Source organism: Macrobrachium rosenbergii, chromosome 26 (genome assembly GCF_040412425.1).
Source record: "Macrobrachium rosenbergii isolate ZJJX-2024 chromosome 26, ASM4041242v1, whole genome shotgun sequence".
NCBI classification, from domain to species: Eukaryota; Metazoa; Arthropoda; class Malacostraca; order Decapoda; family Palaemonidae; genus Macrobrachium; species Macrobrachium rosenbergii.
This window is the reverse complement of record NC_089766.1, coordinates 18,262,901-18,279,555: the sequence shown is the minus strand read 5'-3', so window position 1 is coordinate 18,279,555 and position 16,655 is coordinate 18,262,901. Positions and strand designations below refer to the sequence as shown.

Here is a 16,655-nt window from a genome sequence, read left to right as displayed (position 1 = left end):
GTCTTATGATCAAACAATGAAGATATCTAAAGGATTAACTAATTACCCAACCAATTTCTTTATCGTTTCCTTCGTATATCTCCTCTATTTCTCGTGTCTTCAGACTTTCATCTAGAGAGATGGTAGCTGAGATAAAATATGAGAAAATAGAGATAATGAGGACAAAGTGTTCACAAAGGAGCGAAGTAACATCAAAGCATAAAGGATAAAAGAAAATGTTCAGGAACAAAACAATCCAGTGAAAGACTGCAAAAGGTACAAAAATGACACAGGCAAGTAGATTTGGATATCTAACAGACTGATGTTGCTATTCCATTCTACTTCACAATTCGTTGATATATATATATATATTTATATATATATATATATATATATATATATATATATATATATATATATATATATATATATATACAGTATATATATATATATATATATATATATATATATATATATATATATATATATACATTCATGAGTATACTCATGCAATAGAAAATACATTTGTAAGAAAGTCGAGACAGCAAGTCCTGAGTAAAAGGACATTAAGTACTGTCCCGAATTTCCAATAGTTATCCTCATTTGCATATACAGTATACACTGGGGTTAGCTGTTAGGAGGGCTTATCCCGGACTGGATGACAACAAGGTTAAACGTGGAGTTTATTTTCAGTACTATTGTTGCATCACAGAGAGAATATATATTGAATACACAGAGGTGCATATATATATATATATATATATATATATATATATATATATATATATATATATATATATATATATATGTTATATATATATGTTATATATATATATATATATATATATATATATATATATATATATATATATATATAAATATATATATATATATATATATATATATATATATATATATATATATATATATATATATGTATATATGTATATATGTATATATATGTATATATATATATATATATATATATATATATATATATATATATATATATATATATATATATATATCGAGTATATACTGTATATATGTGTGTGTGTGTGTGTGTGTGTGTGTTATGGACAGAGAGAGAGAGAGAGAGTCCAAACACGACTTAGGTACTTTGGTATTTAAGGTTCCCATGTTGTTCTAAACATTTTATCGTCTTTATTCATTAACATCGATAATGAAAAGGTCATATGAAATCGTATGCTACGGAATTACTCAAAACAATTAATAGCGAAGCCATCAGTCCTTTTTCATACCGAATATTAACGCTTAACAGAGCCTAAAATAATGATTAGAATTTGCGTGGTAAATATTCTGAAAATAATTAGAAGTGTCTCGATAAACCAAACTCCTGAGCAGTGGTTGATAGTCGAAGTGTCAGTTCTACTTGGAAAACGACGGAGCTCTCGTCTGCCGGCTGGGCTGTGCCTTTAGGGTCCTTGGCATCGCAGCTTCGGGTTTTCGTCCGACCAGAAGCGAGGAGTCTCCTCAGAACAGTATTGGAACTCGTTGGTGATAAACTGCTTGTTCCTGCTTGTCGTGTTGGTGTGCGTGAGTCCGCGTATATTCTTTTTTTGTCTGCGAGGAGAGGCAAGTTTTCGTGGAACTCTGGTGGGGTTTTGATATTGGTTTCCTGAAGTACTTTGTATTTCACAGTTTTTAAATTTTTGAGGTTTTTCCTATAGTACGTTGTAAAATGTTTCACTGTTTTGACATTGCAATTGATATATTCCGATAGTCCCCATTTTTGTCGCAATTAATATTTTTTCCCACTTTGTAAGTTTTCTGTATTTTAATTGATAGTTTTTCCATAGTACTTTCTTTACAGCTTTACATTACTTTGATAGTCTTTCAAAGTTTATAGCTTTTATTACGACGGAATCTCTCCATTTCAGGATCAGCGGAATTTCTATATTGCTCAAGAGTCGCTGACGGTCAAACATGTCAATCTATCCACACGGACATTGGTAACGTATATTTCATCGCTCCAAAAGGTGAGTCAATGTTCCTAATTTATTTTTGCAAATTAACTGAGCAGTTATCTTCCCTCAGGGGCGGAGCCCCTGTTGGGGGAGGAGGCCCTCCTGACGTACGGCAGATTTCCGGTCTGCCGTACGCCAGGAGGGGGCTTGCATTTTTTTTTTTTTTTTTTGTCTAACAAACAAAAAGGTTAAATATTAACCAGTATTACGGTGTTCAATACAGGTATTGCAGGTTTAATTGCAGTTCCTTGGATTAATTTTAAGTTACTCTTGATTTTTAACGTTCGTTTACTTGGTGAAATATTGCAGTGTTTTGAAAGTATTTCATATGTTCTTCAATATATAAATTTTAACTTACTGAAAGGTATTGAAAGGTATTATAGAATTAAAGTAACTTGGAGCATAGATATTTAATTTTAATCTTACTAAAGTTTATTCATAGTTGAGATTTTCAAATAGAGGTTTTAAGCTTAGTGTAACGGAGTAATGTTCCAAGATTGTATTTATACAGTAAAATTTTGTTAAAGGTCAACCATTAAGTATCTTTATAGTAACAGGATATCTCTCGGTTGTCAGATTTTTAGTATTAGTAATCCTTAAAGTAAGAGACTGCTGCAAGCACTGCAAATAATTTACCCGCCCATTCATTTAATGAACTTAATGTAATGGCTTGTGACTTACATCAGATGCAATGTGATTGGGAATGGCCATAATCAGTTTTGCACAAATTTAAGATGTGATTGGTAGTGGTTGGTGTTAAGTTCATACTAAGCTGAATGATTATACTGAGCTTTCGTTACTTAGGGTTCTGTACATGACTGAGGTAGTGGCTGATGTGTAAAATTGGAAGATATATCTTTGCCCTGCGGCAGTTTTACTCAGTAGTGACAAAACGGGTCACGTTTAGCTTGGATGGTGGACAGCATATTGAGCAGTTTTTTCAGCATTTTCAGTAATGGCGTTGGAGTTTTTTATAGCTGATTTCTTCTACTTCTAATCTTCATTTATTCATAGAGTTGAACCTAGTCCTAACCTTTGGTTTTGGTCTGATTGACAGGTGTTTAAAACTTGTACAGAGCTCGCAGCAGTGTGGTACGGATAGTTAGGATGGAGGACACGTGTGGTACAGGAAGGCAAATTGAGCAACGTCGGGAACTTGCCTGTTTCTTTTAAATATTGAAGCCTACTTAAGTGTTGCTAAGCCTTGTTACGAAGACTGTCATTGGATGAGGAATGCAATGATCTTCTGTGTTTGATTTTAGATGTAGTAACATAAAACTCCATTTTGATAGAATAAACTTACAAGCTGCAGAACTAGCAACGTATTCATCACTACCTGATCCTAATGTAATATGAATTGGTGTTAATAAGGATTCCATTTAACTTTTTGATTAAGGATGAATACTTTGGTTGAACACTTCAGGTGTTCTTGGGGAGTTCAGAGAATTTATGGGATTGTGTAATTTGGCTCTTAAATGTACCTACCTGTAACATGTTTTAATCTATTAAAACACAATTCCTATCTGACAGAATTCTTATGCAAGCCCAATTAGATTGAGTTGGTAAAAAGGAACTGTGACTACTGGGAACTTGTAATCAAAGGGAGGCGGAACAGTGTAAGTGTAATTGTTCTAATTTAGAATTCTTAAAAGCTTTGTTTGGTAACACAATGCTGGCTACGCTTTGCAATGGGAGTAAATGTGAGGGTGTTAAATATTCCTGTAACCATAATCTTTGCTTACTGAGAATGTAAAGTTTCACTATCCCAAAATTCTATATTACCGCTGAAATTAAACTAAAATAGGTTGTCCTGTCCAGACAAAGCAGGTCTCTCCTGTTACGTTGACAGCTTTCAATACGGCAAAGGTAATTTTTGCTGCATGGTTGACCCGAGAGATATCCTGATGTTTAAAGTTCAAAGTCTATGACCTTGGCTCTGAAAACAAACTCGGGACAGTCTGAGGTGGAGTTTGTAATAAAATTCAGGACTGGATCCTTTATAGCGTAATCAAGACTGATGGATATGGGTTAATTATATAAAATTATGTCAACAATGAAAATTAAGTAAAGTAATGAACTGAATTTAATAGATCTTGATATAAATAAATTGCTCAAAAAATAGTGGCAGCATTGGTTAACTATTGCTCTGCCAGTTTGAGAGGACTAAACTGTAACTACCCTAATGATACGTAGAACTAGATAACTTAACCCCAAATCATTTTAAAGTTAACGGTCTCTACCGCCGACTGGGATGAGTTTTAGACTAAGATAGAAACAAAATACATATTTAGTAATAAGAGAAATCGTCTCTTGGAATATTCTGATCTTGAGCCTCTCGGCAGGTCCGGTGGTGGTAGAGGAGTCTGTCAAGAAAACCAACTTTGCGAAAGCACACAGGGAGAAAGCAGGAGAGCACAGCAATGGTTTAGGAGTTGTGCAAACCCACATTTTCAGGTAACTATGAGTATACTTGGTACATGTATGGTATGCCAATAAAACTGAAGACATAATATAACTTGTATCCATTGCAACCGTGCTTACGAGTATATATCGGTTAGTGCAATATATTTGCGGTCTCTGGAAACTTGAACGCAAAGGAACAAATCGGTCAGGTATACCTATATATATATTTGCATGTCCTCAGAGATTCTATTTGCATTTGAAGTCCACCGAAACCACCACTACTCGACATTTGCCTTTGGTTGTATGACGTGAAATCCACTTGGATGTGAAAATCCGTCGCTTTGTGGCTACGTCTCATCTGCTCCACCTCGTAGGGGTTAGTGTTGTCAGTGCATCCCATGCGGTGAACTGTAGATATTACTTGAGGTTCTTTGCAGCTTGCCCTCGGCCCTAGCTGCAACTCCTATCGTTCGTTCCTACTGTACATCCTCTCATTTTCTTCCATCTTACTTTCCACCCTCTTCTCATAGGTCCCAGTGCTTGGCTTTTGGCCTAAATTCTGTATTCCATTCAGTTCAGACCATCTGTTCCAGTTGGACGTGGATGAGCAAAGGAGAACATCAGACGTTTGTGGGAAGCGTCACTGTGTGTGTGTATACAGAATGAGCAAGAATTGATTTGACTTGTAGATATACGAGTAATTGGTCTGTTACCGAGTATTGTGTTCGTAATGGCGTAGACGGTGATGGATGCGAAATCTGGTCATCTTTGGTTTGCTGAAGGTGCTGCAATCTAATCTTGAGGATAAATAATGCCAGTTTAATATTAAAGTTGTCTACTGTTTTCATATGAATTGATGTAGATGGTAATTTTTATCTTATGCTGTCACAATAGAATTGATATTGACGGGACACTCTCATAATTAAGGACTTGTCTCCTCCTTTCTCATGACTTTTCTCGATGTAAAAGCCAGACACATAGCAACATGAAGTTCCTTTATTTTAAACCATACCTCACCCAAAAACACAAGGAGGGCACCTTGCAGGAGGATAGTGCCGTCAGTACCCCTCTCGGGGTGTACGGTAGGCATTACTTAAGGTTCTTTGCAGCGTCTCTTCGGCCAGTACCTACAACACCTTTCATTCCTATTTCTGTACCTCCGATCATATTCTCTCTCTTCCATCACGCTTTCCACCCTCTCATACAGCTGTTTCATGGTGCACCTGCGAGATTTGTCTAATACATTTAAACCCTCTTTTCTCTCAACCTTTCAGCGCTGAATGACCTCATAGGTACTAGCTCTTGGCCTTTGGCCAAAATTAATAATTCCAATTCCATATTACACCCAAAGACACAAGAATCGTCTGGAAACGCCGACGACAAATTATGGCGTAATGTCCTCGCAATTTTCTTCGGGAATCGAGACTCCCTGACAATGAGGCTCCGCTGGTCCTGGCTAACCACGTCAAAAAGGTTTCTTTAGTACGAGGAAGATCTCTCGAGGGTTATATACAGGACTTCCAGGGACAGTGATCTGCCGAGGAAGTATGAGGGGGTGGGGGAGAGGGTCTTCTGATGGAATTTTAAAATGTGCCAAACGCAAATGAGACAGGAAAAAAGCGGCGTCGTTTTCTGGAAAATTTTGACGACATTTTTAGTTTCTTGTTCGTTTGTGCTTTATAGAGAGAGAGAGAGAGAGAGAGAGAGAGAGAGCTCTTGTATAAGTAACACTTTCATAATCGCCGCCGTAAGTGGTTATACTGGCCAGCACTCATGCATTACAAGGTTCTTGCAGCGTCCCTTCTGCCCTAGCTGCAACCCTTCTTTCGTTCTTTTTGTCAAATTTCCTTCTGCCTCTGTTATCTTTTTCTTCTCTTACTTTCTTTAACTCTCTCCCAACAATTGTTCTAGTGCACCTTTAAAACCTGACTGTCAGTTTCCCTTTCAGCACTCATAGCTCCCAAATTTTGGCCAAAATTCTATATTCATTTCCATGTACAAACATATTAGCTCTTTTTGGCTTCACACTTCCACTAGTGCGTCTCTGAAATTTGCTCGTTTGCCTAAAAAGAAGCATCTTTTTGGTTAAAGGTTTTCAGTGAATGACAATCTGCATCATCCTGGTGCATTTATATCTTATTAGCATTAATGTCTGAAAAACGAAAACCTTTGAGGAATTGTCTGAAAAGTCTTGATTTTCCTTGGTATTTAATATTTTATTTCATTTACATTTTTTATAGAGATTTTGCTAAGTTACTACCAGCGTCACCTCGGGAATATGAAATCGAGGTTAGGGAATAAACTACCAAATCAGCCCATGAACTCCTCTCTCTCTCTCTCTCTCTCTCTCTCTCTCTCCCCTGGAAGAATACACAGAAAAACGCTCCAGATGTATACCATTAAAACAAATACTAACAAGCGGCAACCCTCAGCCTAAGTGGTTCAACAGAAAAATAAAAAAAATAAAATAAGAGAAAGAGACAGATCGCACAAATCAATGAATCCAAACCAACACCAGAAGGAGCAAGCAGGCATAAAGAACTCTGCAGAATGGTGGACAAATTAGTACGAAAGGCAAAGATAAATGAGGACAGAGAGTTGCATCAGCTTGTAAGGAAAACCTAAAAGAATTCTCATGCGCATGTTAATAGTAGGAAGCCAATAAAAAATAGCATAGGTCCCTTAAGAGACAATAGAGGAAACCTAGTGAACTCAGACTTGGAAAAAGCAGAGTTATTGAATAAGTCTTTTACTAGCGTTTTCACAATTGAAGACACAAACTCAATCCCTGAACCAGCTACTAAATATGAAGGGGCAGAACCGCTTGACAAAATAGTATTTACAGAAGACGTTAAAAACAAATAGAAAAACTAAAGTTCAAATCTCCTGGCCCAGATAGGATTCATGCAAGAGAAATTAAAGAGTAAAAAGAGGAGACAGTTCCTCACCTATATAAACTCTACAGGAAAACTGCAGAACAACGAAAGGCACCAAAAGGATGAAAATTGGGTAATGTGGCCCCAGTTTACAAAAAAGTTCCAAGAGAAGAGCGAGGAAATTACAGACCAATCTGTCTGACGTCAGTCCCTTGTAAGATTTTTGAGTCCATAATTACAGATCAAATTGTGGATCACACTGATAGAAACATGTTGCTGAGCAGTCAACACAGCTTCAGACAAAGCAGATCCGGCTTATCAAACCTCTTGGAGTTTTTTCCATAATATGCTTGGTATTTACGACAGTAGTAGAGCAATATATATACTCTACTTAGATTTCCAAAAGGCCTTTGACAAAGTTCCACACAAGAAACTAATGACAAAAGTTAGAGCTTTAGGAATTGTAGGAGAAATAGCAGACTGGATCGAAGACTGGAATTATAATAGAAAACAGAAAGTCGTAACAAACGGTGAAGAATCAGAATGGGCAGATGTGACAAGCGGAGTTCCTCATGGTTCTGTCCTTGGCTCGCTCTTGTTTTTTATTTACATTAATGACATTGATGTAGGCTTAATTAACAGAATAGCCAAATCTGCAGATGACACCAAACTAGGTGTAAATGCAGCAGACCCAGATACAGTGGAAAGTTTAAGAAATGATGTAAGGAAAATAGAAGTGGTCAAAAAGATGGCAAATGCCATTTAACTTGGATAAATAAGTGTAAAGTGTTGCAGATAGGGACAACCCTCATGCCAACTACATGCTGCTTGGGAAGTATAAGCAAGAGCCACAAAGTTAATTCCATCCATCACGCAAATAGGTTACCAAAGACGACAAGAGAGCCTGAACATGTATGGCTTAGAAACACGACGATTGCGAGGACAACTAATAGCAACACCCAAAATACTGAAAGGCATAACAAAAGTAAACAGTAACCTCTTCACATTCAACGAAAACCAGACAAGAAATAATGGATGGAAACTAGAACTGAAGAGATATAACCACATCTCATTGTGGGGAACTTCTTTCCATACAAGATATGTGACACATGAAATTAACTGCCTCTATAAGTTGTAAACAACAACAATGTGGAAGAGTTTAAAAGACAACTACACAAAATCATTAGAACTCTGAATGAACAGTAAAACCTGCTCCTAGAGATAAGTGAGCACATGATGTCTCCTCGGATAGACTAATAAGTCTTGAAGACAGCCTGATCCTTGTAACTCCTTCTCTCTCTCTCTCTCTCTCTCTCTCTCTCTCTCTCTCTCGGTATTCATGAGACTCTCTCTCTCTCTCTCTCAGTATTCATGAGACACTTTCTATCTCTCAGTATTCATGGACTCTTTCTTTCTATCTCTGTCAGTAATCATGAACTCTCTCTCTCTCTCTCTCTCTCTCTCTCTCTCTGGGTCAATAAAGTAGATGTTGTAACGCCAGTTTTAGTAATGTTATATTAATTAATCAATCCATCTCTCTCTCTCTCTCTCTCTCTCTCTCTCAAAATTTCAATTGCGGATATATTTACGACCTTCCCACTTATTCAAGCTCTGCTATAGAGCTGATATTTGGCAAAGATGCCCCGTAGAATTTAAGTTTGTATAGATAATAATAGTCTATACCAGTGGTTCTTAACTTTTTTATTACCACGCCCCCTCTAAGAGTTACCCCTTCCCTCCAAGCCCCCTTGCATGTATAAGTAAAATCCCCACCCAGATTTAAAAGAAAATAAAAAAAAGAGAAACAGAAGGTGTTTCGAGAGATAGGGAGGGAGGGAGGTAAATAATTACAAAACATGGTAAGCCCAACGAGTCTAACCAGAGTAGTAGACTATAGGAAACTACCGTTATAAGGCGATACTTTGCATTTTTTCATAAACTTCTGAATATTAGTTCCTCACTCTTGTGAAGAGAATAACGAATATAATTAGAGAATAATTAATTTTTCTCTAGAGCTCGCGCCTCCCTGGAAATTGCTGACGCCCCCCTAGGGGGGCGCGCCCCAGGTTGAGAACCATTGGTCTATACTCCTTCTCGAAATCAGTATGGTATATGGTTTTCGAATACGTGTTTTATCGTATACGACACTTACTCAGAAACAGAAGTTTAACTGTGCAAGTACAGACAGCGTGTCATCATTTTATGTAACTGGGACTTTATTGAATTTTAACTCGCGACGGATAAGGGATTCCTGATTAGTGAGAGATAAGGTACAGGTCACAACGAAATCGACTGAAATTTTGATTTCAAAACAAGGGGTAAATTTCTTCATTATTATTATTATTATTATTATTATTATTATTATTATTATTATTATTATTATTATTATTATTATTATTATTATTGACAGGAAATTACAGTAGTTAACATTTACACAATCCTTCTCAGGAACAGGCAACAATGCACTCTAGAGCCTTGATGTTTGCATTATGGCAGGGAATTGAATCATGCAGACCCACATGCACGGTAACACCCCACTTCCGGTCGCCATCCCGCTGCCGACGCTGACATTCCATTGAATATTTTTGAGAAATGACGATTCTCCTGTCTCGTATGTCTCACTCTTAGAGATCTCACTGTCAACATTTTCTGGAGAGGGGAAAAAGGAAGAGATGAACCCTGCATTGATGAAGGATGTCTAACTTCAGAGGATGGGCAGTATTCGGGGGAGAGGGTCCATTTTTGTACAGATGGTTCACTTATGGAAGATTGCAGAGCAGGTGGTGGGCTGTGTACAATTATGGAGAGGAGGTATACTTTCTGTCATTCCGATTATCAAATGGATGCTCCATATTGCAGTCAGAACTTCCAGGTATTACAACTGCACTGAGTACCATAAAAAGGAATAAGGACAATGCCATAGTCGCAACAGTTAGCCTGAGTGCCCTACAGTCACTAACACCAAAAAAAGGTGAATCAAATATCATCATGAGCAGAGCTATTTCTTTGCTATCACAGATCGGACAAGCAAGCAGAATGGTCACATTCACATGGGTGGCATCACACATTGAAATGCTAGGCAATGAGAGAGCAGACGAAATTACTAAAGAAGGTGCAAGGAAGGAGAGAGTAGACTATAAATTGGCACCATCCCTGATTAATTGAAAGACTCGGTTGGAATAGAAATAAATCAAAGATACAATGAGAAAATAGAGAGGCTCAAAGGAACTCACTCATCAATAAGAAAGTACCTTGAAATTCCGGAGGGAAATCCACCCAACTACAAACACTGCGGACTGGAGAGCAGAAGAGAGCAAACAACGTATAGCAGATGCAGATCCGATACTTTTAGGAGGTACTGCAGCTATCAGTCCATCAGAAACAAGCTGCAAACTATGTGTAGAGTTAAGGAAGCACATTATAAGTCATTATCTCATGGAGTGTGAAGAGATTACTCATTACAGGCCAGTTGACCTCCTTCAGCATTTTCTACAACCTAGTGCGCTGAAAAGGGTTTTGACATCTCATCCAAAATTTGCTTGCTCCAGATAGTCAATAGACATGTATACTGTATACCGTATTATATTGAACAGAAACTAAATTGTAGTACGTCTTTTTCTGCAGCTACCTGTTAGCATCATTAAAACTGTTGTATTTCTAAATTTTTGTATAAAATTTGATGTATTAACCTCATCCAAACGTAATTCATTCAGTTAAGAAATTATTTGAAACTCATGTCTTAAAATGATATAAAGTATCAGATTGCACATTAATTGCTATGAATTATACCACATGCTACTCTAAAGCAATTGTGATTCTTGACAGAAACCTGATAAAATGTATATTTTTTATAGCAATAATTCAAATTATTTTCTTAATGTACATTAATATATAGAAGTTGCATACTTTGTAATATTTAAGACAAATGTCGCAGTGCAATCTTTTAATGAGTAATTTCTACTTAATATATTGTAATTCCAATATAGTTATCTATAAGCATTTATATTTTGTAATACTACCTGAATACCATATCAGCCCCGATGAATGACGTTTGTCTAGTAATCATTAAGGTGGAAAAAGTATGTATAATGCCACAGCCATTCATTAAAGAGGGCTTTCCCATATACACATTCTGCGTCCGGGTTGCCTGTTGTGCTGTACTTTGGAAGTTTTTTGCACAATAACTTGTTTCTTATTCTTCAGAGGGACGAGTGGTGGACTTGCGGAGTTGCGTGACGTCAGATGCAGTTTATTGGTAAGTATATGTCAGTGAATCATTTTATTTTCTAAAGATATATTTGTAAAAATAGAAATTTGATCTATAAGTAATATTGACATATTAGATATTAATAATAATAATAACACACATATATATATATATATATATATATATATATATATATATATATATATATATATATATATATATGTGTGTGTGTGTGTGTGTGTGTATGTGTATGCATTGTTTATATATATATATATATATATATATATATATATATATATATATATATATATATATGTGTGTGTGTGTGTGTGTGTAGTATATATATTATATACATATATATATATATATATATATATATATATTATGTATAAATATATATATATATGTTGTATAAATCGAGAGAGAGAGAGAGAGAGAGAGAGAGAGAGAGAGAATTTCATATACAAAACTTATTCCTAGATACACGTTGGACAACGTAAGAGCTTGAAAATGGATTTTAGGCTGCGAGTGTGGACAGAGACATGGTCAACAGATTTCTGGTTTCCGTGAGCGGAAAAGTAGTGTAGGACATTAGAACAAGAAGGGCATAATTTTATGATCAGTTGTGTTTTCTCACACCTGAAAAATTCCTAATAATTCTTTGTCCAACATGAGAAGAGTTTTCTCATACATACATGTATGACTCGAAAGCTTGACATGTTTTACATTCGTGGTTGATTTTTTTTTTACAAATGAAATACTGTAGTTCCTGAAAATACATAAAAATCACTGATCCAGCCACCAGTCATGGGTTCGTGTTTTCTGGGGGAACCCGAAGTTCTACGGGGGTCTTTTTTTGTTATTTTGGATGGTGAGCGCCCGGAGGGCCTGCCGGATGGCCTTACAGTACCACCCCCCCCCCAAAAAAAAAAAAAATTAAAGGACTCAGGGAGATGAATCATCCCCCGGAATATATGCTGGTTTTAGTCTGTCTACCAAGATCCAAGTAGTTATTCCATCCCATGAAATCTTGTAGCTCCTATGTTTGCGCTGCAGGATGTAGTGAGGTCCCGGGTAAGAGGGAGAGAGGCGGGGTTCGGTGTGCATCTATCCTGATAAACGCATATTTTGTGCACTCGAGTTCTGCGGGGACATAGGATTTCTTAGCAGTGACGTATGTTTTCCTTGCTGACATGATTTTTTTTACCGTTTTACGGACATCTGAGCGGGTGGCGGGTTCATTTGGGTCTAGAAATAATTATGTCTGCGGGTTTTGCTAATGATTGTCCGTAGAGTGCCTTAGCCGGCGAAACGTTCAGCACTGCGTGTGGGGCTGTTCTCAGTCCTAATAAAATCCATGACAACTCCTTTTTCCACCTCCCGTCTTGACATCTGGCGGTGGGCACTGCTTTAAGGGAGCGAAGGAATCACTCGACCATCCTGATGGCTTCTGGGTTGTAGGCAGTCATATGGTTTATTTTTGTTTCGAGGCCGGCGGGGAGGGAGCTCCATGGTGCTAACGTGAAATTAGCCCCCCTATCACTGGTGATGTACTATAGTCTGCATCGATTGGCTCAGTTAATCAGAGCTTTCGCGAACTTTCCGCAGGTGTTGCCTCAGGCCATCTGGTATTTAGGTCGATGATGATGAAGAGGTATCTGTACCCCTCGGAAAGAGGAGGGGACCCACAATGTTTCTTATCCCTGATTCTGTACCTCGTGACCTTGGACGTTTGCCAGGGGAGACATTTGCGAGCCCATTTCTTAATGTCTGTCATCATTGCCCACCAAAAGTATCGAGCTGTCAGAAAACGGTCGGTGGAGCGGCCTGATGAGTGTAACAGATCATGGGTGAGACAGAAAGCGTTTCTCCTCAAGGCCAGTGGTAGGTAGGGGAGAGGACGTCCGGTACCTGTTTCTGCTGGTGGTAATGGTCGTTTCTCCGTCATTTGCGGCGAAATCACTCCACGAGAGGGCGGGACTTTCCCACCGGAGTCGCTGTAAGTCCGCGTCATCCTTCTGGGCTGCTGCAGTCTCGGGGTATGATATCCCTGACATCATATGAATATCAAAATTTCAGTTTTTTCATCAATGTTTCTTTGAGCCTTGCGAATTGTCAGTCATGACTTTCTAGATCAAGAATTCAAAAACATCAGAAAAGTAGGAAGAGATCTATGTTGTCCAACCCATATTATGGATATTTGTTACAGTAAAGCTATTAAGACTTTTATGGAAAATCGGAGAGAAAAAAAGAATTGTCCTCAAACACCCTTTGTTTGACACATTTTATTGATCAGTTGTAACCTTTTTTAAATTGTTAAATAGAAGTCTATCCTTCATGCATAATAATAATATAAAAAAATATGCTTATAAAAAATAGCCCATCGAAAAGATATCAATATTGTATACAAACTTCCTTGTATGGATTGCAATTTATTTTACATAGATCAGACTAGTAAAGAATTACATAAATACCAGGTTAAAACACAAATATTCAGTAAGAACAGGTCAGACTAATAATGCTCTATTTTTACACTTAAGTGAAAAGTCCCTCAGAATACTATACATTGGACGCAAAGCCCAAATATTGTCACATTATAGCCAACCTATTTCCGGGAGCTTGTTAGAATCTGTTTTGATTCATTTGACCTTGGGGAATAATTTTTATGTAAGTCAAGGATTATTTTCTTTTGACCCCGTAATAAAACATATGTTCCAGAAGGAATTGAAAGATAGATTTCGATGTTAATCCGTTGACTGTCTTTTGGACTCTCCCAACCTTTGTATTCCCTTAGGACTTATGCTCGCTATATATATAGGCCCTTGTCTCGTACATCTTTAGCTGCTGTGACCATTTCTGGGTACAAGACGAAAAATATTTAGCATCTCAAATGTTTCAATTTTCTCCTATATATATATATATATATATATATGAGCATATATATATATATATATAGTATATATATATATATATATATATATATATATATATATATATATATATATATATATATATATATATATATATATATATATATATATATATATATATATATATATATATATATATATATATTATATATATATATATATATATATATATATATATATATATATATATATATATATATATATATATATATATATATATATATATATATATATATATATATACTCATATATATATATATATATATATATATATATATATATATATAATATATATATATATATACTGTATATATATATATATATATATATATATATATATATATACATTATACACACAGTATATATGTAAATACCTGACTATATTAAACACTGCCATTTCTTATTATTTGACAATAGGAATCCTTTGATATGTCTGTAGATTTCCCATGCCCACTTATTTTCCCTGTGTTTGTGAGGCAAATTGTTGGAAAATAATTGCATGTCTTATCACATCATATAGGTCTGGTTAGTTTGCTTCTGACACACTCGGGTGACTGGACCTCCTTCTCTTGGAAGGGTTCTTCAGAAATGAGTGACTCATTCGTCCTAATATGGATCACTATCTTGGGAAGTTCTGTCTGCTGGATGACCCAGGTCTTTCATCAAACCTGGGCTCAATTCAGCTCCGTTGCAAGGTTGACGCTCTATACTTCACCTTTATGCATTACTTTGGATAGTGTTCTTCAAACCCTCTCGAGGTTTCATGTCAGGGTTGAAGATCCCTTATATGGATATAATATGGAAGTTTTAAACTTGATGCCCGAACAGCTTAATCATTTTACATAGCGTTTTCTTTCGGATAGTCGGAGTCTCATTCCTCTTCTGTGTTTACATATACAGTTTCAAATAACAAAGAATCTTCATATTAACTACAATTGTGGGTAATTTTTCACATTAAAATTAATATTAATGTTGCTTTAGTCTGATGAGATAGGCTACAGTTAATGTAACCCATTTCATTAGACCTTTTCGTGGGTCTAATAAAAATTATCTTAACCAGAAGCAAGTTGTGCTTGATTCTTCCATTTGACGTTTATATTTTCTTTTTATTTTCAAGAGACAGTGAAAAACCACCTGAATAAAAAAACTTACATCTCATGTAGTATAACTGATTAAAATCTAGGACAGTTACTCGAGGACGAAACCAGTGTGCTGTATCTTGTGTGGCCAAAGTCAAATTCATTCCCAATACCCCGAAAGCTTTTCTACTTGACGCTGAGAGAGAGATTAATCCTCTTCAGCAGAAACCTCCAGCTGGAACTGATTTGTTTTCCATACAGAATGTTTGTGTTTGTTTGCCCCGACATTTGGCTGATGGAGGACATTAGGGATTACTCGTCAAGAAAAGCAATCCACCAAAGAGCAATAATTCTAAAAGTGTTTTGGGCTCACCTTTCTAGATTAGATTCATATATATATATATATATATATATATATATATATATATATATATATATATATATATATGTATGTATATATATATATATATATATATGTATATATGTATATATGTATGTATGTATGTATATAAATAAATAAATACATATGTACAAGTGTGTGTGTGTGTTGAGCTATGTTTTTATAACAAACAAATGAGTAATGCGCAAATGATATATTAATTATTAATTAAAGAATGTAAACCAAGAGAGATATATATATATATATATATATATAGTATGGCACATATATATATATATATATATATAGAGAGAGAAAGGTGGTGGGGTTGGGGGGGCGTTTGCAAAGTCAGGAAATTCAATCGAGGGCAACAGGTCGAGGCCAACAAGAGGGAAGGTTTGATGATCCTCCACATTCCCTCAAGGCAAAATGGATTGTTGACTCTAGGTAAAGGGACAGAGGAAACGCACAGGTGTCAGTGATAATAAAATCATACATTCTAACTTTACTTTCTATGTTGGAAAATGGTTTCCTTTTGAATCATCCGCCAAATATTTAGGAAAAAGAAATGATTTCCGCTCCGACTCCTGGACCATTCATCAACCTCAGTCTCTATATTCAAATGTTTTATGTGGATCATTATGGGTTTAAAGAGAATCACTCCAAATAAAAAACGCAAAGTACATCTTGACTGCACCGACTGGACCCATCTCACTTCAAAGCAGTCTTTCAATTACCTTCTAATTTAAAGTCAAATCCATGGAATCTTTTACCAAAAGGAAGACTGCAGACCAAGCAGCTTTCGCTCTTTCTT

At 36.2% G+C, this 16,655-nt stretch overlaps 2 long non-coding RNA genes across 3 annotated transcripts in view; both read left to right on the top strand.

Annotated features, from left to right (window-relative positions):
- The window catches only part of LOC136853098 (uncharacterized), a 415,134-nt gene that overhangs the window by 270,211 nt on the left and 128,268 nt on the right, over positions 1-16,655 (top strand). The gene's annotated exons all lie outside the window — the stretch shown is intronic.
- LOC136852732 (uncharacterized) lies at positions 1,418-3,489 on the top strand. 2 transcript variants are annotated; one of them, XR_010857226.1, is made up of 3 exons: positions 1,418-1,575; positions 1,881-1,979; positions 3,025-3,489. It is a non-coding gene; the product is annotated as an uncharacterized lncRNA (long non-coding RNA). The 2 variants fall into 2 exon arrangements; XR_010857225.1 differs by having other exon boundaries at positions 1,461-1,623.